The sequence below is a fragment of the Pinus tabuliformis genome, chromosome 7 (assembly GCF_031772625.1).
Source record: "Pinus tabuliformis cultivar Carrire ecotype Pingquan chromosome 7, CPIR1, whole genome shotgun sequence".
Classification (NCBI taxonomy): Eukaryota; Viridiplantae; Streptophyta; class Pinopsida; order Pinales; family Pinaceae; genus Pinus; species Pinus tabuliformis.
The window spans coordinates 1,004,842,734-1,004,865,593 of NC_142293.1; the positions used below are offsets into that span (position 1 = coordinate 1,004,842,734).

The 22,860-nt window shown below is 37.3% G+C and overlaps 1 pseudogene; it reads left to right on the forward strand.

Annotated features, from left to right (window-relative positions):
- Nucleotides 1-1,475: 1,475 nt before the first annotated feature.
- LOC149250978 (putative GTP diphosphokinase RSH3, chloroplastic pseudogene) overlaps nucleotides 1,476-22,860 on the forward strand; it is a 28,053-nt pseudogene continuing 6,668 nt past the window's right edge.

The window sequence follows — 22,860 nt, forward strand, 5'->3', positions numbered from 1 at the left end:
GTGGATCATTTGAAATCCATGCCTATCACCTATGGCATACAATAGTCTACAGATTTTGTAGACTTTAAAGTTGATATGAACAACATTTATATCGGGGTGTGAAAGGATCCAGCAAAACAGTGGATGAAGCTACCATTTGTAGCCAATAACAACACAATTTTTACTGTTTTAGAGACATGGCCTCCCGAATGCTGCGCCATGGATCTGGAAAAACTAGAGAAGGCGATAGCACAGAAGAAAAAGGACGATGCCAATATGTGTGTCACTCAATTGGCAAAGAAAAGGCGAAAGGAAAAAGTAGCAACTGAGGTAGGGGTAACGCAAGAAGCGGAACAAAAAGCCACGAAGTAGAAGAAGGCCACAAAAGTAGCAGCAACAACACAGGCAACAGAGGCAGCAACAGTACAGGAAGATGAGGGCCAATCAACATCCTAGCAAGGGTAGGAGGCAGAGAAAGAAGAAACAAAATAAAGGAGTGCGGACCTAGGTTCCGCATCCACACAGTTAAAGCACCCACACATTGCAGAAAGAGCAGGACCATGGAAAAGGGTCAAGGCCTTGAAGTTGGCCATTGATCTGATCACCTTAACTGAAGGTGATCTCCAAGACATCAGCGAGACGATATGTGATCTCACAAATGAAGTGCTTCATGATTTTGTGCAGGAACATCAGACTATATTGGGGGCCCTCAAGGAATAGCTGTAGGAATCACAGGTGTGAACCCCTCAGGTGTGTACCCTGTGTACCCACCTTGAGGCAGGATTCTCGGTAGCAGAGTAGATGCTACACTCACGGATGGACAATACGATGGTATTGCTAAAGGGGGCCATAACTGCAGCAATGTGGATGATATATTTTCTCTTAGCACGTTGAAATGGTGTGGCCTTAATTTGGCTACCCTTCCGTGAGAAACATTGTATCAGCTACAGGATGGGATAATGACAGAGTTTCACACCAGGGAGTACCATGCGATCCAAGTTCTTGGTGAGCAGAAAATAAACATAGAAAATCTCAGCTTGCAGCGCGATGATTTGGTGTCACAAAATCAACATTTGGTATAGATGGTAGATGACGCTTGCCGACATGTCTCGGAGCTGGCCATCGCAGTCGATCTACCGGTAGAAGTCTGGATCCATAATTTGGCAAAAAGAGTCTGTGAGGATAGTGAATATATGACAAAGGTGCAGCTAGAGCTGAATCTCCATATCACCAAGCTATAGTTGAAGGTGCAGCCTTCCACTCCCCCAGAAATTATAGAATAGAATGTTAGTGCTACTGCAGTAGGGTTGGAAGAAATTGGAGGTGCAGTGCATGACTTTACCATCATGTTGGAATATGCACTTGAGGTCCTCACGACTTTGCAAGAGGATCCCAACATGCAGCACCTAGAGACAGAGGTGCACAAACTCCAACAACAGTACGACAATGTCAGAGGAACTGCGCATACAGTAGTCCTCACTTAGTGGCTTGTGAAGATGCAACAAGGCAAGGCATTAAAGGATCAGGTGGACGTGACACGCCATAATGAAGCAGTTCTCAAACAACACATTCATCCATGGATGGACGACGCCTTCATGATCACAGCAAATATCAAAGGGAAGCTTGCACACATACAGTGGATGCATGTGCAGACGCAGGAAAGTGCGTCGGCCATAGAGGTCTCAGAAGAATGGATGCAGTAGGTTTAGCAAGCAGCAACTCACTATGTTGCAGACATCAATCCCATTCGAGAATATTTTGAGGGACTCCAAGCCAATATCGTTGCACCAATAGAGTGACTCAAGGGCAAGTCACAATGTTTGTGTTGGGGGCCTATTCGGCATGGAAGCCCTCCCACAACATGTTTTGGGGATCAAAGCCCAAGTTTTGATTTGATACTATTTTAAAGCTCCATTAATTGTGGGTGAGAAATATATGTTAGTGTCATAGGGTTGTCTGCCCTAAGTTTTGAATGTAATGTCAACCTACCCATGGTCCGCAGACTATGGGATTGTATAAATAGAGTGAGGCTCTAAGTTGTAAAGACATCTAATAGAATGGAATAGAGAATAGGCATGAAAGGTCTTAGAGATTAATTCGAATTGCAAAGTGTGTCTTGTGTCGTAGAGTATGGAAAGGCTCTACAACTGAGTGCACAGAGGCCTAATAGAGTCCGCAGTTGAGTGCGCGGACCACCGCAGCTGAGTGCGCAGGGCAAAGTTGAGTCTATAATCGAAGAAAATATTAATAAATGAAGGTTTCGTTACCAATTTTGTGTATCTATTCTAAGTTATTACTTGTTTGATATCATTTGCGAATATATCATTTCTTTACTTCACACACTTGTATGAATGGTGAATATTCTTAAGTATAACTAAAAGCATACAAATAAGCTAAGTTAATCAACTAATATTATATTACTAGTAAGGACTTGGGTAATAATACTGTTCGACCCTCGAGTAGGGCTGCATGAAGGCAGCATCGCAAGCTGCAGGGAATGGGTAAGTACGCATAGTGATGTGTGTGCCGCAAACCACTTGAACTCCTCAGAAATTCCTATGGTGCGGAAACTTGGTTCTATCACCCTCCCATATTACTATGGGTGAGACCTCAGTCCGCGCTCCGTGGATTGTTGCCAAAAGGGCTAGTAGTACTAGGATTTGTTTGGCTAAATCACCTCAAAACCTAGGTCAAAGCCACTTTAGTGAAGTATTTTTTATTTGTCAAATTGTTATCTTCTTAGCTATTTCACATACTTACATGTTATCTAAATTGAATGAAATAACTGGAATATTATTACATAATTTGTTTAAGGACACTCTATCTTGAACAATTATTCATTTTAATGTTTTCTTCTGATAGCCAAAGTAGGGAATCCTTCATTTCTCCCTACTTTCGATTGACCTCTACCATTTCCCTCATTATCCTATTTCAGGAATCCTTAACTACTCCTTGACCCTGATTGAAAACCACTTCACCATCTAGCCTAAAAGATTTTGATTTTGTCAGCTACCTTGCCCTGTGAACACTATCTTTAGAGCTTGATTTAGTCTTGTTTTCTTGACACTTGACCCCATAGCCTAATGGTAAAATACATCCCTCTATCCATATAATTCAGTGATTCCACCACCAAATCAAAATCAAAACCCAATCAAATTTTAAATAACTAGGCTAAAATAAATTAACTCAACAAAGTTAAATCATAAAGAGAGAGCCCTCTTTGAGCATTAGGAAGGCTAGATCCTGATCTAAAAAGTAGGTTTGTGGTTACCTCTAATACTTATTTTGACACAAGATAATAGCCCTAGGGAAATTTTAGAGCGATAGCATAGTGGAGACCATAATGGGAATAGTCCTCAGTCTAATAAACCTTAAAGGAAATCTTAAAATCTAATCTCTTTGTCTTAAGGTCATTTTATGGTTGTTAAAAAGTTTCATTAAAAAATAAAAAATTAAAATTCTGGCTTCCAAAAGAACACACTATACAAGGGCACATCCAGATCCAAACCCTACTATAATAGTTGATGATCCTGACAGAATTTTAGGAAAACCAAAAAAGGTAGAAAATCATGGAAGTAGTAGTCAGTTCATTAAAGAAAATTCACTTCCTAAAGAGTTATCAAGCTTAGAGGATATTCAATTTGATTTACCATTTGAGCTTTCTTTGTTTCATACCAAACCTGAAAATTCAATTCGTGATACTATAATAGACCCCAATTTTATTCAATTTATTGAATCAAAGAAGGTTCCTATACATCCTGATTTAGATCAACATGTCTTGGATACTTTTGAGAAACTAGAAGCTTTAACCTCAACTTTGATAAGGCATATAAACGAATCCTATCTTCAATAATTAGTTGAATTGGTTGCCTTAACTACTGCTACCCCTGAAATTTCTGAAGAGTCTTAAAAAACTGTAAATACAACTTCCTTTACTACCACCTCACCTATAATATCCACCACAGTTCATTCCCCAAAACCATTCATACGTCAACTTCCTCTCCAACCGAACATCTCAACTTCATCTAGTTCTGTTGGGTCCCTATAATACTAGTGATTACCCCATTACTATTGTAGTTATACCCCTTATTTATATTGTTGTGCCCCTATTACCCCCATATTGTTATTTCTGTGCCCCATATAATCCCTCTATTGTTATTTTTGTGGCTTTATATTATTATTGTTAGGTCAGTTTGATTATATTGTGACTCCATAGACTCCTATATATAGAAATGAAGTTTTGTCATTTGAATCATCTAAGAATTGTTCATTTATGTAATGTAAAGGAGGTTGCCCCCTCGAAGAGGCTGAATTATAAGGCGTTGATCTATCCTTTCTATCTTTTCTTGAGCTGGTTTCATAACATTTGGTATCACAGCTTTGGATTCTAGGGTTTCGCTGCTCCAAACAGGTCATCGTGGCATTTTCGCTATAACTTTTTTTCTGGGATGTTTCAGAAGTCGCAACAAAAACCCATTTGAGAAGAAATCGCGAAGAACCTTGGGTCCAAATTTCAGAGCTTTGCGCATGATATTTGCGGAGATATGATCTGAGGAAGTTGGTCTTTGTGCAGACTCCTAAATTACATTCAAAACGGGTGACCTGGGGAAAATCGTCATAACTTTCTCTCTGGGGATCGGATTGAAATTTCGTAAGAAGATACAGAAAGAGGATGGACTGTAGTTTCTTGTGTGCATTTTTCAGATCCAAAGGTTGAAACAGTGACTCGTGGGATGTCGTACAAGTTCGCTCTACTGAACTAGTCTAAAAACAAGTCACTGTGGGAGATTTCACATAACTCTTCCTTGGAGAATCCAATTTGGGTCAGACTTGTGGAGTTGGAAAGAGGACACAGACGGCTACTACAGATCACAAATTCAGAACTAGATGATTTGAAAGTACAGAGATACATCAGAGGCAATATCGAGCTCCTACAAAGTGAAAAAAGGTGTGTAGATTTTCTTAAATTTTTGCTTAAGCTTGGTTTGAAAATTTATTTTGAAGGAATTCAAAGGGCATAGTAGAGAATTATTATCGGTAACTGATGCCCCGAGGAAAGAAAATGCAAACACCTAGTAAGGAACATGAAAGCTCTAGCATGACTCATGAAGAAGAGGAAGAAATGCAACATGATATATCAAAATTACAAGACCATGTGCAACAACTGTCCCTTGCACAAAAAGGAACAGAATCTAAGATGGATAGATTAAAGAAAGGTGTAGAAGCTAAGATGGACTGTTTAAAGAAAGGCGTAGAAGCTAACATGATTGACGTGGAAGCTAAGATGGATGATTTGAAGATAGATTTGAAGAAAGACATGGACGAATTGAAGATAAATATGAATAAGTTGCTACAAGAAATGGTCCCTAAGGGTGAAAGGGTACTAAAAGAAACTCATGATGAGAACAAAAGAAATGTTAATCATGATTCCATAGACGCTAATGTTGGATTGAAGAATCACCATATTCCAAAAATCGATATGAGGAAGTTTGATGGCAAGGATCCCGCAACATGGATATTACAGATGGAGCAATTCTTCGATCTCAATAATGTGCAAAACGCACAAAAGGTACATATGGCAACTGTATATTTGGAACCAAATCAGTTTGTATGGTATCAATGGCTTTGTTCTCGTAAACAATTTATCACTTGGGCAATTTTTACGGAAGAATTGATAGCACATTATGAAGATACAAAAAGCAACACTTTTTTTAGCCAATTGATAAGTCTCAAACGAAAGGGTTCAATAATGGAGCACATTGAGGAGTTCCAAAAATTGAACATAAGGGTAAAAGATATTCTAGAGGAGCATAGGATTGATGTGTTCATAGGGTCTTTAAAGGATAATATCCAACATGATGTCCGCCTTTGGGAACCTAATTCATTAGAGAAGGCATTCAAGTTAGCAAGAAAAATGGAAAGCAAAATTATGGCAACTAGGAAGCATACCACTCACAACTATAAAGACGGAAGTGTTGTTTCCCCTAGTCTTCCACAACCTACAAGGTTGACACGACAACAATTGGAAGAAAAAATAGAAAAAGGGCTTTGTTACAATTGTGATAGCAAATACACAAAAGGTCATAAGTGTGCTGAGAAGAAATTATTCTACATAGATTGTGAAGAGGAAGAAGAAAAGGAGCAAGAATGGTCAAAAGAAGAGGATATACTCCAAGAACAAAGCCTAGATGAAGAACAAATAAATCCGACCATATCTTGTAATTCATTGGCGGGAATTACCACTCCTCAAACCATCAAGATAGAAGGAAAAATCAAGAAGAAAAATGTAATAGTGTTGATTGATTCAGGAAGCACCCACAATTTTATTCATTGTAGGGTAGAAAAAGAATTGAATTGCTTCCTATATCCAACACCAGAGTGTCAAGTGATGATTGCAAATGGAGGAACAATAAATTGCTCTGGAAAGTGCCATAATATCAAGTTATCCATGGGAGAATATGTATTGAATAGCCCAATGCTTTCCATTCCAATGGGAGGTGCTGATGTTGTACTAGGAGTCCAATGGCTACAATCCTTGGGTACAATAGCTTTTAATTTTCAAGAATTTTTCATCAAATTTTCTACGGAAGGAAAGGAAGTTGAATTAAGGGGTATTGTAGGGAAACCACGAAAGATAATCAGCTCTAATGGCATGACTAAGCTTCTTAAAAAGGAGCAAAGAGGTGTAATTGCACAATTATGTTCGCTAGATGTTTCCACATTGGAATCATCTATTTCTCCAGATCTCCAAAAAGTCCTGGACAATCATTCCAACGTATTTGAGACTCCCAAAGGTCTCCCACCTATGCGTGATCATGATCATGCTATTCATCTGATTCCAGGAAGTGTTCCTCCAAACATAAGGCCGTACAGATATCCCTATGCCCAAAAAAGTGAAATTGAATGTATGGTTGCAGAAATGCTAGAGGCTGGTATAATTCAACCGAGTCAAAGTTCTTTCTCAGCTCCAGTAGTATTGGTGCACAAGAAGGATGGATCATGGCGCATGTTTCCGGATTATAGGGAGCTCAATAAGCTCAGTATTAAAGATAAGTTCCCCATTCCTGTCATTGATGAATTACTGGATGAATTGCATGGATCAATTTACTTCACCAAGTTGGATCTTCATTCGGGATATCATCAAATCAGAATGAAGATTGAAGACATTCCGAAAATGGCATTTAGAACTCATGAGGGTCATTATGAATTTTTGGTCATGCCTTTTTTCCTTACCAATGCACCTTCAATATTTCAAGGTTTGATGAATTCAATTTTCAAACCATTCCTTAGAAAATTTGTGTTAGTATTTTTCGATGATGTACTAATCTACAGCAAGTCTTGGAAGGATCATGTTGAAGATGTTGATAGGGTGCTACAACTATTGGAGGAGAAACAATTATATGCAAAAAGATCCAAATGTTTCTTTGGAGTCCAGGAGGTGGAATATTTGGGTCATATTGTATCTCATGAGTAGACCCTAGCAAAATTAAAGCCATTAAGGAATGGAAAATCCCCACATCCATAAAGCATCTGCGAGGATTTCTTGGGTTGACAGGGTATTATTGCAAGTTTGTTAAGAATTATGGGAGAATAGCAGAACCTCTAACAACATTATTGAAGAAAGATTCATTTTCATGGACTCCGGAAGCAACAAAGGCCTTTGAACATCTTAAAGAGGCAATGTGCCAAGCACCGGTCTTAGCTACACCGGACTTCACAAAAACCTTTATTGTGGAATGTGATGCTTCAGGAAATGGAATTGGTGCTGTTCTAATGCAAGATGAAAGACCCATTGCTTTTGAAAGTCGTCCAATCAAGGGAAAGTTTTTAAGAAAAGTTATTTATGAAAAGGAAATGTTGGCAATACTCCATGCACTTAAGAAATGGCGACCCTACCTAATGGGAAGACACTTCAACGTAAAAACGGATCATGATAGCCTTAAATACTTTTTAGAACAAAGATTATCCTCTGAAGAGCAATAAAAGTGGGTCACAAAGATGTTGGGTTATGACTTTGAAATCATCTACAAAAAAGGGAAGCAAAATGTGGTGGCAGATGCACTCTCAAGAAAGGATGAGGATGTGGAAGCATTGTTGTGTGCCATTTCTATTATCCAACCAGATTGGATAAATGAAGCAAGGGAGGAATGGAAGAATGACGAAGAAGTGTGGGCACTTATTCGAAAGCTACAACAAGATTCAGTAGTTCTGATACATTTAGCTGGCAAAATGATTCGTTATGGTACAAAGATCGCTTATACCTATGTAATAATTCCGAGCTAAAACAAAAGATTCTTATGGAATTGCACACTTCTCCCTTAGGAGGGTACTCAGGATTTTTAAAAACTTACCACAGGGTTAAGAAGGAATTATTTTGGGATGGCCTTAAATCAGATATTCAAAAGTTTGTGGCGGAATGTTTGGTTTGCCAACAAAATAAAGTTGAAACAATTAAGACACTGGGTCTATTACAACCTTTATCCATTCGAAGCCAACGTTGGGAGGAGGTTTCAATGGATTTTATCACAGGTTTACCCAAGTCTGAGGGAAAGAGTGTCATCATGGTGGTAGTTGACAGACTTACCAAGTACGCATAATTTTGTGCATTATCACATCCATTTAAAGCCAGTACAGTTTCTACTACATTTATGGAAACAGTTCAAAAGCTACATGGAAACCCAAAGATTATTGTAAGTGACAGAGATCCCATTTTCACTGGAAATGTTTGGACAGAATTATTTTCTTGTCTTGGTACTCAGTTAGCTCATAGCTCATCTTATCATCCTCAATCTGATGGGCAAACTGAGATAGTAAACAAATGTTTGGAAGGATATCTTCGTTTCTTTGTATCTGATAAACAGACACAATGGGTCAAATGGTTGCCTCTGGCTGAATGGTGGTATAACACTTCCTTCCATATAACAACAAAAATGACCCCATTTATGGCACTTTATGGTTATCAACCACCATCCATCACATCATATTTAAGAGAAAATTCTAAGGTTCAGGCAGTGGAACATCACATCGAACATCAACAACAAGTCCTCCAACTCTTAAAGGATAACCTCGTGTTGGCACAAAATAGAATGAAACAACAGGCAGATCAACATCGCAGTGAAAGAAGTTTTGATGTAGGTGATTAGGTATTCCTACGGCTACAACCATATAAGCAAATGTCCCTAAAGCAAGCTAAGAAGGATAATAAATTAACACCAAAGTATTATGGTCCATACAAGGTGTTGCAAAAGATTGGTACTATGGCATACAAATTAGAGCTTCCTGCAGCTTCTCGATTGCACCCAGTTTTCCATGTTTCATGTTTAAAGAAGGTTATAGGCGACAAGCTCCCAATTCAAACAATATTTCCATAACTTGACGAGGAAGGAAAATTTATATTGGAACCTGAAGCAGTCATAGAAACAAGAACTCGACAGCTACGAAATCGATCAATTTCAGAGTATCTTATCAAGTGGAAGAATGTATCCGCTGAAGATTCCACATGGGAGGATGAGAATTTTATGCAGAAGTATCCACAACTACTCAAGCATTGAGGACAACACTTTTTTGAAGGAGAGGGGCATGTTGGGTCCCTATAATACTAGTGATTACCCCATTACTATTGTAGTTATACCCCTTATTTATATTTTTGTGCCCCTATTACCCCCATATTGTTATTTCTGTGCCCCATAGAATCACTCTATTGTTATTTTTGTGGCTTTATATTATTATTGTTAGGTCGGCTGGATTATATTGTGACTCCATACACTCCTATATATAGAAAGGAGGTTTTGTCATTTGAATCATCCAAGAATTGTTCATTTATGTAATTTAAAGGAGGTTGCCCCCTCGAAGAGGCTGAATTCTAAGGCGTTGATCTATCTTTTCTATCTTTTCTTGAGCTGGTTTCATAACAAGTTCATATACAATGATTTCAAGTGCTTCTTCAAGCACCACTACTTTACCCGCCAGCCAAACCAAAGGCTTAGCCATGGTAAACAGATATGCACTTTTGGTCTTACTAGCTCAGCTACATGCCATGCCCCAAGACTACAAGAGTAAAAGATTTATGTTTGATGCTACTGGTCAGTATACCACCCATCAGCATGGGAATAAAATGACTAATTATTTTAGGTTACATGAGATTGATGAATCTAATATGCAAATGAGATTATTTTCCCAAACACTAGTAGGATATGTCAAAAAATGGTTTAAAGGTTTACCGACTAATCATATTGTTGATTTAGCTGCTTTCCATAGATTTTTTATCAATAGATGGGAAAGAAAGAAAAACCCTTTACAAATATTGTCTGAATATGAGAACATTAGAAGAGCTCCAAATGAATCTTTTCAGGGCTATTGTACTAGGTTCAAAAATATCTATAATGAAATCCCTGCAAATATCAAAGCTCCACTAGACTTGGCACTAATCAAATTTCCAGATGGTTTTGACACTGATATGTCTTACCAATTAAGAGAAAGAAACCCTGAACTATTGGAACAAATGAAAAGTAATGTTGTTCGTGTAGAAGCCAATTTATTAGCTAAGAGATCTAGGATGAGAAATGAGAAAATAGTTACCATTAAAGAGGAACCATCTACTTCAGATGGTAAGACAGACAATTTAGCTAAAACTGTAGAAAGGACAATGGATAGATTAGAAAATATGGAAAGAAAATCTTAGTGGGAAAATCAACAAGGACCCCCGATTAGAAGCCCTAACTTTAGGAAAAATCCTAATGCTAGAAAAACAACAGATGCTATACCCGATCAACAGATTAGACCACCTTTCCAGGAAAATTAATTTGAAGTTTCACAAAACCATGAAGAAGAGGAGGACACCCAGATAAACTTATTGGTGATTAAAAATGAAGATGTTGTTTTTCTTACTCAGGAAGAATAGGAATTGTACATGTTACAACAATTAGAATTAGAACCTGGAGAGTCATTTGACTACAAACAAGGGTATTAATCTGCTATCTATGAAATTCGCAAACATTATAGGCTTAGAAGCAAAAAGAATACAGAAGTTCCCACTAAGAAATCAGTCCAAAACAAAAGCTAAAAAAATAGTAGATTCTCCTGTGACCAAGTTCTACAAATTCTCCCTAGAGGAACTCAAGAGACTTCTAGCCCAAAAATTGTAGACATAACTTTAGATGAAATGCAAACTTCAACTGTCACTTAAGCTATTCCAAATAAGAAAATTCAAAACGAAATTGTTGGTACACAAACTGAGTTAGCAAGTGTTGATAAAGAAGACAAAAGTACACAGACCAAAATTTCTAATCAAGAACTCATTCAATTAGGAAACACTCAATTTCCATTCAACATTAAGACTGACATAGCCAAATTGAAAATATCAGTTCCTTTGATAGAGCTAGTGAAAATTGAATCATACAAAGCACAAATCACTGAAACAATAAATATAGGTGAAGGCGAAGATACTGTAAACCCTAATGATGATCAACCTGAGTTATTATTGGTGCATAATTAAATGGCAAACACCAAAAAGGTGGTATCCCTCCATTCTACATTAACTTAAATGTTCATGATAAAATCTTACATAATGATACGCTAGATTCAGGGGCATCCCATAACCTAATGCCTAAAGCAATCATCAAAATATTTAACTTAGACATCACCACACCCTACAAGGACCTGTTTTCCTTTGATTCTAGTCAAGTCAAATGCCTTTGCCTGATTAAATATTTATGTGTAACTCTAGTCCAGCGCCCAACAAAAAGTATTGTTATGGACATAGTAGTTGTTGATATTCCACCCAAGTATGGAATGCTATTATCTCACTCATGGGGAGAAAAATTGCAGGGATATCTATAGTTAGACATGTCATATGCTGCCATCTCTATATTTGGTCTACAAAGAAATATTTACAGAGAAACCTTGATGAAATACATGGTAAGTAGTGTAGAAAAACCATAGAATTACCCTATATACTCCATGCATTCTGATATGAACTCATTTATCTTGTATAATTTAGACAATGGCAAAAATGAAATCACAGTTGTAGAGGAAAAATACAAAGCACCTAATAGTGAAAACATAACACATGAGTCTCTACGACACATAGATTTTGATGGCTCTATAAATAGGTTAGGAGCAGGTGCATGAGTTTGGATTCATAACATGGAAAATAATCATTCTGAAGGTTATGCCTTTAGATTTAGCTTTAAATGCACAAACAACACAGCGGAGTATGAAGCTTTAATCTTAGGACTGCAAATTGTAAGAAAACTTGGAGCCAATAGAGTTTCTATCATGGGAGACTCAAAATTGATCATAAAAAAAATTAAAGGAGAGTATTCTATGAATAATCCTAGACTTAGCCAATACAGAGAAACTGCTCTAGATTTGATTAAGGAACTTCATGAAATCATTTTTGCTGCTATTCCTAGGAAACTGAACATGCAAACTCACAGTTTGTCTACTTTTTCTAGCACTTGCAGATTACCTTTTCAACCCAACCACCAGTATACTGTAGAAGTGAGACACAAACCTATTATACTTGATAATCTGAAATATTAGCAAATTTTTTCACAAGATTCTCAAATCTATGATTTCAAGAATGTTGAGGGAGAATTTCAAAACAGTAACATAGAAACTGATTGTACAATAGATAACATCATAAATAGTGAGATAGATATAAATTATTTAGATGTAAATAAACCCACTAAATTCACTAAAGTAGAAAAGATAACTTAGAAAAAGTAGAAATAGAAGAAACACTCAATGATGATTCTGAGATTTTAAACCTTAAAAATAATTTTTTGCATAAGGGATTAGTCCCATTAGAAGATTTGTTTGATTCAAATGATTTAGCTAGAAAACCAAAAAATGAGCCTTTAAGATTAGACATAGAAGAATGTAACATAGGAACAAAAGAAAAACCTAGGCTTATTAAAATATCCAAAGCATTACCTCCCGCTGAAAAGTTGAAATACATAAGTTTGTTTAAATAATTTCAGGATGTCCTTGCCTAGAGTTATGAAGACCTCCAATCTTATGACACCAACATTACCCAACATAAAATACCTATCAAAGAAGACCAGAAACCCTTCAAACAAAAGCTTAGGAGAATTAATCCAGTTCTTATGCCATTGATTGAAAAAGAAGTAAAAAGGATGTATGCTGCACAAATCATAGCACTAATTATATATTCAGATTGGGTCTCTAATTTAATCACCACAAGAAATAAAATAGGGGAAACCAGAATTTGTGTTGATTTCAGAAACTTGAACAAAGTATCACTGAATGATAATTATCCCTTCCCTAAATGTATTCTACAAAGGGTGGTAGGATCATCTAGAATCTCATTACTTGATGGATTTTCTGGATACAACCAAATTTTAGTTCAACCATAGGATCAAACAAAGACTGCATTTACCACTCCTCGGGGGACTTTCATGTATTTGAAAATGCTTTTTGGATTGATGAATGCAGGGGCTACCTTTCAAAGAGATATGGACATAGCTTTTACAAAAGAAATCCATGAATTTTTAGTTGTTTACCAAGATGATATCACAGTGTTTTTTGAATCAGATAATGAAGATCTAGATCATTTGAGAAGAGTTCTTATTAAATGTAGAAAATTTGGCATATCCTTAAATCCTAAAAAATCACTTTTGGACTGGAATATGGTAATTTAAAACTTAGGACACATAATATCAAAATATGGAATTAGAATAGATCCAGTTAGAATGGAGGCAATCCTAAACATCAACCACCCTAGAAAGATTAAATAATTACAATAATTCTTAGGTAAAATAAATTTTATTAGAAGATTCATTTTTAACTTAGCAAAATTAATTAGAGAATTGAATCACATGTTAAAGAAAGATTCAACACTTAAGTGCACACTAGAGGCTAAGCAGTCTTCTGAGGCAATCAAATAAGCCCTTACTAACACACCTATCCTCATAAGTCCTAATTTCAAAAAAGATTTTATAATTTTTTCTTTGGCTTCAGAACATACAATTGTAGTAGTCTTGTTGCAAAAGAATGATCAAGGTTATGACCATCCTATTGCATTCTTCAACACATCTTTGAGAGATGCTACACTAAAGTATAATAAAATGGAAAAACAAGAATTTTCTTTAGTGAAAGCTAAATAAAGATTTCAAAATGTACATCTTATACTCACACATCATTGCATATGTTCCAAATTTAGTAGTAAAGGACATTATAACACAAAATGGGCATGAAGGGAGAGACGCAAATGGATTTCCACTATTCTGTAATATGACATTGAAATAAAGCCTACAAAACTTATCAAAGGCCAAGGTTTTTCTAAAATCATGGTTGAATTGAACAATCAGGCCTTAAAAATAAATTTCATTAGTGCCCTATATGATTAGGAAGATATGGCAACTCCACATACCAGTGAAGCTTTCATAGATTCACCATAGTATGCAGATAACATATTTGTTTTACTAAATTTACAAGCTCCTTTTTGGTTATCTAGAACTAAAGGTAGATTCTTGAAAATGAAATCAACGAAATATTGTATCATAGAAAATGCTTTATTTTGGAAGGATAATGGTAGCATTTTGTTGAATTGTTTATTAAAAGATGAAGTTGACAAAGTTATGCAAGAAATTCACGCAATAGATTGTGGAGGACACCTATACTGGAAAAAAACTGCTGATAAGATTTAAAGGGTAGATTTCTACTAGCCCACCCTTTTTTAGACGTCAAGAAATATGTGACCTCTTGTCACAAGTGCCAAATATTTGAAGGAAAAAATAAACTCTTACCATTACCTCTCAAACCCATCTCCATAGAAATTCCTTTTCAACAATGGGGTTTGGACTTCATTGGGAAAATTCACCCATCCTCCCCAGCCTATCATAAATGGATTTCGATAGCTACTGACTGCTTTACTAAATGGATAGAAGCCATCCTTTCTAGATAAACTACAAACTCTGTCATCATTTCATTCCTTGAGAACAACATCCTTTCTAGGTTTGGATGCCCACAAAACATCATTACTAATAATGCATCTGTCATGCGGAAAAAGTCAATTTTGCAGACAAAACCGACCTCCCTAGGAACTAAAGCTTTTCTAGTGACAAACAAAACAATCAAACACTATCTTTCCCTAAATATGCATTTAAAATAAAAGCAACCAGGTGTTTAAGGCTTACCTTTAGTTCAATGCTGTTTGTAGCGGCCAAGCCTCTTCGATCCAGATGAGCTCCTCTCCTTGAAGCCTGCATACACAAACAAGCAAACGATTACATATCACCTGAATAACTCATATAATAAAACATATTCATCATAAAGACCAAGGAGTTTATGAAACAAATTATATATAACAACTTGTTGAGAAAAATGAACTTAATTGTATTAATTGGAAACAAAAGAAACCTTACAACCAACGCCTTAGTGTTGTCCAGGTCCCTCCCAGGGTCCAGCAAGAGTTCTCCTCTACCTTGATCAGCTCACCCACTTCCAAATGAAGCTAAGAAAGGAATGTGATCTCTCCTCTCAAGCTCTATAAGGGAGTCCTAATTTCAGCAGCATCTACCCTTAGGAATGTTCAGCTTTCAACCTCCTTTGCCTCTGGCCCAATGCCTGTATTTATAATGCTTTGGAGGAAGTTAAACAGGTCCACCATCAACGGGATAAGCCGCTCTTTCAAAGGGATAGCTCCCCTCTTCATGGGATAAGTTCCTCTTTCATTGGGATGCATGAACCATCTAGAGGCGCTCAATCCACGTCAAACCATCTTCTAGAATGCTCTAGAATCGATCGCAAGTAATTTTTTTGAAGTAAAACTTGCGCCTTTTGACTTTTACAGGGGTACGCACCCAACCCTTTATAGATAGAGCATACAAGTATGAGGTATTATGTACTTGAGGTGCGTGCCCGCAGGTAAGAGTAAGAGAAAGTGCGGAACCAGAGTTATATTGATTTTTTAAAGGCTTTCTCTCTTTTTTGGAGTTTGACATGAGGAGCGGAGGTATAAAACTTGCCAAGGAGGACATTATGGTTATTGATGGAGCCATACTGACTGCAAATAGTCACGGTGACAAATTTTAGTGTAACAGATTGCCCCCCTAAAGTGCGAGGTCTGTAGTAGATCAGGGTTTTATATCATCTAGGAAGGGTGAAGCACTTTATCATTTCGAGGATTATCTTGTGCAGAGCCCAGTCGGAACCTGCAAATATTCAACACAAAATACATATATGAGATCATATCATCGCTGAGGTAGGCATTCCCATACTCAGATCAAAAACTTAACTAACAAACTAACTACTGCTTTGATATAGGAATGATTTCGCAATACATCATAATCATAGACACATGTAGACATAGTATGGACGCAACCATCTGTTTATAATTAGTCTACTGTATAATGAATACAAAACTCCTCGCAGCCTGGATGGCGGAAACTAGATCCAGGGTCTTCATTTCTGCTTCCCGAAATAGTACGATTCTACCCATGCGAATAAATGAGTTGATGTCGAACATGGTAGAAACCACTTGATTACCAATCAATGATGTAAACTGTTAACAAGTGTGAGAGAGACCACCAGTGATGTTAATGGTTCTCAAAGTACCCAGTACAATCCATGAGATGTGAGTAGATGTGTTGATGTCGAACATGTCACAGAATCCTTCGATCGAAAGTCAATGATGTAAACTGTCATCAAAGGCGAGAAACCTGCCATTGAGGCATGCATATTTCAAGGTACTGATGATTCCTAGATCATCTTTCTAGATAATGTGCTGATGTCGATAGAAAGTGATCCGTCATAGGCAAGCCCACAACACGAAATCATAGATCAAGTTGAAGAAATTTAGTTGCAAGGACTGACTCAGGAATGGTCAATATGGATGACAGATATTTTTCAGATGAATGGCTTATTGGGAGTGACCTCTTGAACACATAACGACACAACAGATGGCTTGGTGACAATTGACCCAAAGTTAATACCCAGAAACCGGCTGAGGACATTCAATGTGGTTCGATCAACTGTTAGGCAAGGATTTCCCAACCCAGGTGAATAAAAGTGTCGTGTTCAAGAGTGGTTACAAAGTATGACAAACAAACTCATTTTCATCTCTTTTCCCCCGCCATTTCTGGCAAGTACCTCTTTATTTTTTACAAGCTTGAGGAGGATAACATTTGCTGGATTATAATCTCATCCTTCGGATGAGCCCAACTTAGTTTAGATTCGAACCCTAAGAAGGAGTGGTTCGTTCCTGTTTGTAATTGAACAGGTCCTTTACTGTGAAATTTTAACGAGTCTAGTATAGGAGAAACTCGGTGTTTTTCAATTTTAGGGAGTCTGAAAAAACTTAAGAAGACTCCAGGGTTGACCTTTTTCGTAAATTTGTGTCTCCCAAGCCCGAAAAAGTATAAAATAATACTTGAGAGAACCGCTTGATCTTACGACCAAGGAGTACTTTTCGTTATTAGTGTCACTGAACCGAAAAAGTAAAAAAGCAATCAATGACACGTCGTTTTATAACCAATATCGAATTTGAAACGAAAAAAATCCAGCAATCTTTTCATGTTTTTTACGGTCGGAAAAGAGCTGTAAGTGGACCGTCTTTTAATTCCGTTTTAATGAATGTAAAAGAAATGCTCGGCAATCTTTTCATCTTTTAGGAGTCAGAAAAGGGCCTAAAAGATGACTCTAAGGTTTCACGTTTTCGTACATTTTAACGAGTTCGAAAAAATGATAAAAATGTACTCATGGTTTTTATTTTTTCGTAAGTTTTAATGAGTTCGAAAAAATGATAAAAAATGTACTCATATGGCCGACTTTCAATTTAATTTACGAGCAGGAAAAGACGGAAAGAACTCAGCATTTTCATTTGTTTTACGAGAATGAAAGATAGCAAAATAATCTCGGGATTTTTATGAGTTTAACGAGTCTTGAAAATAACTGAAATTGACTCGAGATAGGTTTCATTTTTACAAAAGCTTGAAACAGAGAAAAACTATGCTTCAAAGTAGTTTCATTTTTACACAAGCTTGAAACAGAGAGAAAACTGTGCTTGATGCCCCCTAAGCGTAATTGCTAGAGTGCATGCCCCCCAGCTTCATTTCATTCAACTAGTTTGATGAAATGAAGGTTTACTTTCGAAATCTTGGAAAGACTCGTGGGAGTTGTTTCATTTTTTAGTGGGGTTGACACAGGAAAAGAACTATCCTCAAAACCCTTGTTTCATTTTTTAAACGAGCTTGACACAAGACAAGGAACTATGCTCATGACTACTCTCTATAATCTACCTATATAACCTACCCTTGTTTCATTTTTTAAAGAGCTTGACACAAGACAAGGAACTATGCTCAAGACTCCTTGTTTCATTTTTTAACGAGCTTGACACAAGACAAGGAACTATGCTCCAGAAGTTCGCATGCCCCAGCATAATGATGCAAAGCGAGGTACATGCTCCCCAAGCTTCATTGCATTCAACCAGGTGAATGGAATGAAGGTTTACTTTCAAGATTTAACTTGAAAAGGGAGTTGTTTCTTTTTTTAAAGAGGTTGACACAAGAAAAGAACTATCCTCATGGCAGCCTGTTTCATTTTTTAATGAGGTTGATATAGGAAAAAACTATCCTCGCACAGCCTGTTTCATTTTTTAACGAGGTTGATACAGGAAAAAACTATCCTCGTGAACACCTGTTTCATTTTTTAACGAGGTTGGCACAGGAAAAGGAACTATCCTCGCTACATTGATCATGGCTTCCAACTGGAAGAAAGACATGTCAATGGACACACCTTGATCATGGCTTCAAAGAGGTCTTCATCAGAAGGAAGAATACTTCTCTAGAAGGAACACATGTCAAGGGACTCAAAAGGGATAAGAACATCGTGTTCAAGTAATCCCATAGAGTTTTCCATGTCAATTACCGGATTTAAATCAAAGGAAGATGAGCAAACAGTGAGAGGCTCACTTACATCGGTAACTGAAAGCATGGGACCAGTTGCCACATAATTAACCCGTGGTAGGGTAGATACCACTTTAGAATCAGGAACATTTAGGGGTGTCATATTATTGGTAGTTGAAACAAGACTAGGGAACGAAAGCTGGTCTACAGTCACAATACTGCCATTGTGAGGGAAAGACATCACGCGAAAGAGTGTCGATACGACAACTTTCATTGCATAAACACAGTCTCGCCCAAGGAGTAAATTGAAATCCAAGGGACCTCGAACTACCATAAGATCAATACAGACAGTCTTACCTTCCAAGGTAATAGAAAACTTAGGAAGGATCCCTAAAGGTTCACTAATGGTTCTGTTAAAAGCTTTCAGATTCTGCGTAATAGGCACAAGCTGAGGGAACCCAAAGCTTTCCAAGCAATTGAGGATAAAATACTAACAGAAGCACCTTCATCTACCTGTGTGCGATGCATGTCCCTACCACCAACCTTGACAATGATTTGGAAAGGGATGGAGGAAGGAAGACGAGTTTCTGTCAGTCTATTCCAATCAAAGGAAAAGACTTCAGTACTTGGAGGGGGTTCTGTAGAAACAGGTGAAATGCCCCCCGACGTAGAAGAATCTGATTTAACAAAAAGAACCTCAGCGGTATAAAGTTCACTCTCTAAAGGGAAAGTGGGATCGAACGAACATGAAATTGAATCGACCACTTGATCAACTAATGGATCATCAACCTGAGTGACATGAGTTTCACTCTCCAATGGAAGAGTGTGATCGACTGTACTTGAAATTAGATCAATCACTCTGTTAGTTGACAGTAGGTTGGGAGAAAGTTTATGGTAACCAGTTGGAAATTGTTGCTGTGGAATGGTAAGTTTTTCCAACAATGTTGAGGCTTCATCCATGTGAGGGCAAATATGAGTTTGATGACTCCCTTTGCATAACTTACAAGGAAACCTAACTTTACCCTTTTTCCCAGGAACCTGACTATCACTAGTTGATGGATCAATGGAAAGTTGATGAGATTTTTCTGACCATACTTCCAAGACCTTTGGAATACCGGGAGAATTGATAAGGAAGTGGTCACCCTTACAAAGCCTGCAAGGGTATTTGGGTTTAATTCATGTCGGAGTTTTCCTCAACACAACTAACACTTACAACCGTGGTTGGTTGGTTGACTTCTTTCTTATCTTGCTTCTTCTTCTTCTTCTTCTTCTTCTTCCCTTTCTTCTTCTTCTTAGCCACCTAGTTACTAGCATCGAGGATTTTACCAAGCGAAGAGGAAGAAATGGAGGAAGAAAAATTAGGCGAAGAAGGTAAAGGGCCAACAGAAGTTTGGTGATGTTGAGATGGTGAACTCTGTTGAGGTGAAGCATTCGGTTGAGGTGGAACAATGGGAGTATTTGGGGCCAATGAATTTGAAAATAACTATATCGGTAAACCTATTGTAAATCCAGGTAATGACAAAGTAGCCATATAAGGAGGACCAACATTTCCAAAGAAAGGAAAAGTACTAGGATCCTCGTTAAGAAGGGTTCCTTGGTTGGTAAATTCCGGAACACTTGCCATTATATTCAACTTCAGTGAATTTAATTAACAATTTTAAAACTAAAATTCACAATTCACACCTATGGTCTCTAAAAGTAAAAACCAACAAATTAACACCCGCTATCAAATCTAGGAGTCAAACCACACACAAACAGTAACTTCCCGTACCGAAAACACTAGTTGGTGATGAAATCCAACCTCGCAGAATTCAATACAGAAATGGCGGTTGGAACAGTTACCCCGGCAACCTGGTTAATGAATAGACTGGAACAAGTTCCTCCACTTAATTGTCTCGAGTGAAGAGAACCCCCCAGAAAATCCAAGTGAGTCTAGCTGACGTCTGCTCCAGTTACAGTGGGATCTTCCCACCACTATCACCTCAGGAAGAATCCTAAAGAATATGGCCACTAAGGTTACCAACTGAAACAAATATACCTGGGGGAATAGTCTACGATCCGATACGCACGCAAGGGCAGAGTAGCAAACTCAATCCCCTTGAAGGCTCCTTGACATAATCCAAGGTTTACCAACAAGTGACCCCAGGCTCCTTGACAATGGTTAATCCGAGGTTTACCATTTTTAATACTTGAATATCTGGCGTCATTCCCAATGAGGAAGGATTGATTCCCACACTGGTTCGGACACGATCTCGTGCTTCTCCTTTAAGAGGAGCTTTCCTAGAGCATAAATGCAACAATTGGATTTCTTCCTACCACAAGATACAGCTACTTGTTTGTTTTTACTGTCTTGGAGAGTTAATTACTCTCCTACTCCAAGACACTAGCCTAAGCTAAGTTGGTGTATCAGAGCCCTAGAAATGTAAAAATTACTAGATAAATTTTAATTAAGCGCTGTGTTATTAAGGCTGTTATTACTCAAAGGGGTAAATGGATACGAAACCAATGGTGTTATGACCCGACGCAAAACTGAATGCAATCGAATATGATAATGTAATCCTTTCAATTCAATGAATCCTAACTAAAGTAAGGAGAAAGTTTCCATTCACTTCCAACAATGCAAAAAATTGATCACTAAGAGAAAATATAACAAATTCTATAATGCACTAATTCCATCAAGAAAAACTAATGCAAATCAATTCCAAAATAGTTTTTTTATTTTTATTTTTGTGTAAATTCAAATCAAAGAAAACTAATCTAAATCTACGATTGATTTTTTAGAATGTAAACTATGCAATTGTAATCTATGCACAATTCACTTGAAAAGTATGCAAATGTAATCTATGCACATTTTTCATTCATATTCTGAAAATGAAAATTCTAATTATGCAAATGTGATCTATGCAAGAGAATTCTCAAACACAAGATGATTCTAATGTAATCTAAGAACCAATCAAGTGCAAGTCGAGAAAATTGGGTGAGAGTTCCAAAGATCAAAAAATAGAAACACTCAAAGGCGATTAACACTCATACACTATTTAGCCCCCCCCGGCGAATGAATGGGAATTTTTTTTGCAAAAACAAAAGCAAAAAGATGCAAAATTGTGAAAGGACTGAGAGAAACCTCCAAGTAATGACCAAAGGAAAACAAATCAAGAATTTCTCAAAAAGAGACTCAAAACACCCAATTGATAAAAGCTTAGAGCAGGAATGCCAATGAAATTAACCAAGGAAAGTTTCTGACAAGTCACAAGCAGGTCTGGGCAATGGCTAAAACCTATAAACAAATTCTAAACTGATAAAAACAAATTCTAAACATTGGCCACCTCCCATTGGCCGACAAATATTTCCAAATTAAAGACACATCCACCTCTAGTCATTTATTAAAACTTCACTGCTGGAGTAAAGACAAATTCCTTAACTAGAATGTTGACATTCACCTATGGGAATCACATTTTCCCAAATACTTGTTCCCATAGGTATACATGTTCCCAGAAATCATCCATTTATCCCAAGCTTGCTATATCTCAAGTCATAGAGCCACAGTCTCTCCTGACCAACAAATTTTATTCACCATTACTGGAGAGTCAATAAATGAAATGTTGCAGGTCCAGTCAATCCCAAATGAAACCCCATTTTCCATTGAAAGCATACTTGAACTTTACATAAAGTTTGACCTTCCCAAGAGGGCTCAAATCTTTCAGACTTTCATCCTATATAAGAGTCTCGTACTCCTACAGATAGTGCTCCATACTCTGCAACCATTTTCTCTGAGAGGGAAAGACAAATTGCAACCATGTTGTCTTGTATCCTTGGGTATACTACTGATGAATTTGTAGATGAACCTGTACTTTCTTTCCTCTCTATTTTTTTCTCGGGCATGCCTCCAACTACAATTTTCAATTTTGCCCAGTTCTTGCCAGTCAGAATCCACAATCAATTGATCAAATTTCCAAATGAAAAAGTATTAAACTACTTTTCAATATTGTTCCACATGTTGCTATATTTCCAG